A 2,948-nucleotide genomic window follows, 5' to 3' on the forward strand; every position below is an offset into this window, starting at 1 on the left:
TTTTTTTTTTTTTTCGGTTTGGTTTTTCAAGACAGGGTTTCTCTGTGTAGTCCTGGCTGTCCTGGAACTCACTCTGTAGACCAGGCTAGCCTCGAACTCTTGAACTCAGAAATCTGCCTGCCTCTGCCTCCCAAGTGCTGGGATTAAAGGCGTGCGCCACCACTGCCCAGCTTTTTTTTTTTTTTAGAGCTGTCTTCTGATCTCCACTGGTACATGTGTGCCTGCACATTAACACACAATAAAATAATTTAAGACATTTTTAGATTTGCATGTATGTTTTGTCTGATATATGTGTATCACATGCACACCTAGTGCCCAAGAAGGTCAGAGCTGGCACTGGACTCCCTGGAACTGGAGTTACTGATGGTTATGAACCATCACATGGGTGCTGGGAAACAGACTTGGGGCCTCTGGAACAGCAGCAGTTGCTCTTAACTGCTGGGCCATCTCTCCAGGCCCTAAAAACAAGATCTCTGGTCTCAATATTTTAAACAACTTTTCCAATCATCTTTATATTTAAGGTATACAATGATATGGTCTCAACAACACTCAACAGTGGGAGGAAACGGACTGTAACTGTAACTTCACTCAGAGGTAGGGCACATTGGGGGTAAAACCTAGCACCTCAGCAAACACTAGGCAATGTTTTCTACCACCAAGCTACATCCCCTGCTTTTTCTCTCTGAAGTCTGAATATTCCACAAACTAAGATATTCAAAGTATAGGCCTACTTCCTCAAGTACACTGGACTCAACTTGTCCAAGGGCAGATATGATACTTGTAAACCCTGAACTTTACTTTTGGATCAATGTTTGTCTTCAGGTCCTTGTTCTATTTAAAGCTTTACTTTTTGCTGGATACGGTGGAACACACCTATAATCCCAGCACTCAGAAGGCAGAGGCAGACAGATCTCTTATGAATTCCAGGCCACAGTGTGACCCTGTAACAAACAAAATCCTGCCTTTTGTCTTTAAGTAATCTAAACCCAGACTTGCTGCCCAACTATTCCGGTTCAATTGAGTTAAAACCCAATACCTTTTTTAAAAATTTTAGAATGGAGGCTTGAATTGGGGTAATGGCTTGGATGATAGTGCCTGCCACACCCCCAGTGCTGGGTACCTATGGAAACAGGTGGTTACCTGAAGGTGACTGGCTTGCAGTCTAAGTTGATGAGCTTCAGGTTAGTAAGACATCCTGTCTCAAAAAGTGAAGGTGAGGTGGAAATGCCCTCCACATTAACGTCTCAGCACCCATGCATGCTTCCACACACATGAATAAAGGGAGGTCTGAAGTTAGGCATGGTGATACCTGCATGTAATCTTAGCACTGGGGAGGCTGATGCAGAACGATCCTAAGTTTGAGGTAAACATGGGTTATATAGAGATAGTCTTCAAGAAGCCAAAATAAAATGGAAGACGCTTCTCCAAAAACAAGTTTTAACGTTATCACTTAAATAAAATGTAGTTCTGGCAATATTCTAGTTACTACTCAGCCCAGTGCTTGCTTACAGAGTACTCAGTAAACTATTCTTTTAAAAAAAAAAGTACTAGGTGGATTAAGTTTACTAATTTACAAATTAACATATGGAAATAGTATAATCTGTTGCTGGCATGTAATAAACCCAGAGAATCATTCAGCGAGCCCTTCCAGTGGTCACCTAACCTGGGCAAGCCCACACCAGAGCAATGAAACCCTCCACAATCAGAATTCCTAAGTGTTCTTCTATTCCGTTCCTAGCTGACAGGTAAAAATTCTAAAGCTTGGACTGCTCTCCCTTTCTGTCCTTTCTGTTAGCAGAAACCTCCATTTCTAGCCCACCATTTAAGATTTTATTTCCAACTTCATTAGCATGTCAGGGCTTTCATTTGAGGCAGGTACTGGCTGAGTACAGCCTCAGTTTCTAAGGAAACAGGCCCCACTTCCCAAGCCACCTGTGCACAGGCTGGTTTGTCTGCTCCGTTACTCTCTACCACGTTCAGTTTATTACAAACTGAAGGATGCTGACTAGGGGAGATGATGGCTTTGGACGGTGAACTAGCTTGACTGCTCTGAGCGGCAGAGGTCCTGAGGTTCAAAGTCTGCAAGCTTCAAATAATAAAGGCTACTTTGATTCAGGATGACAGGAGGAAGCAAAGATAAGCGGGGAGAATCTGGGGTTATGACAATGGTGAAAGGCGTGTGAGGGTGAGCAAAGAGCATCCATAAAGCCTTGGTTCGCGCCCAGAGGGAACACGCACGCCAGCATCTGCCTTCTGCCGGCCGCAGAGCCCCCAACCCCCGTGAGACACCCAAGATGGCGCCAGGCCCGCGCGGTTAGAGGTCATCGACACGAGGAAGGGGCAGCTCTCCGCGCGGGGATGCCGGCAACCGCGAGGGTGCGGGGACCCAGGTGGGAGCTAGCAAGGTCAGGGCGGCCACGCGTCCTCACAAGGGGTATTGCTGCGCGCGCCTGCGCGGCACGAAGAGGACGCGAGGCCTCAAGGCCTTACCTGCTCCCAGGGTAGAGAAGACAGAGAGGGGCGGGGGCGCGGGAAGCGCGGGAGAAGGCTCTGCGCGTGCGCGATCAGAGTCAACGAGTCGCTCCCCCGTGGAAAGAGAGACCACAAGTTAGAGGATCGGCCCCGGCGCCACAGCTCCCCCTGCCAGGTTGGTGGTGTCTTGAGGGGACAAGCACTCCACCTGGCGTCCAACAGGAGAAACTGCAAAAGGAGCCTACCGTGCGCGGAAGAGCCGCCAACTCTGCACAGAAGATGGATCCGCAACGTGGTGGGGAAGTGTGGACTGCACAACATTTGGAGTCATGGACTCGAGGCCCCTTTCCGAGCATGCGCAAAGGAGGGGGAAAAAACACACCAAAACTCCAGCCTACTCGGAAATTGCTTATAACATACAGTAGGGATTGGGGTTCAGTGCCTAAAATGTAGCAGGGTGAAATAAAATCACAGAA

At 47.9% G+C, this 2,948-nt stretch overlaps 1 protein-coding gene across 1 annotated transcript in view; it reads right to left on the reverse strand.

Moving 5' to 3' along the window:
* Window positions 1-2,548, reverse strand: part of Atp5mc2 (ATP synthase membrane subunit c locus 2) — a 9,373-nt gene extending 6,825 nt beyond the window's left edge. Inside the window, exon 1 of the mRNA XM_028781120.1 lies at window positions 2,491-2,548. The gene's annotated coding sequence lies outside the window, so the exon portion shown is untranslated. The remainder of the gene's footprint in view (window positions 1-2,490) is intronic.
* Between the last annotated feature and the right edge of the window lie 400 nt (window positions 2,549-2,948).

This window comes from Grammomys surdaster, unplaced genomic scaffold, assembly GCF_004785775.1.
Source record: "Grammomys surdaster isolate TR1022 unplaced genomic scaffold, NIH_TR_1.0 374, whole genome shotgun sequence".
NCBI classification, from domain to species: domain Eukaryota; kingdom Metazoa; phylum Chordata; class Mammalia; order Rodentia; family Muridae; genus Grammomys; species Grammomys surdaster.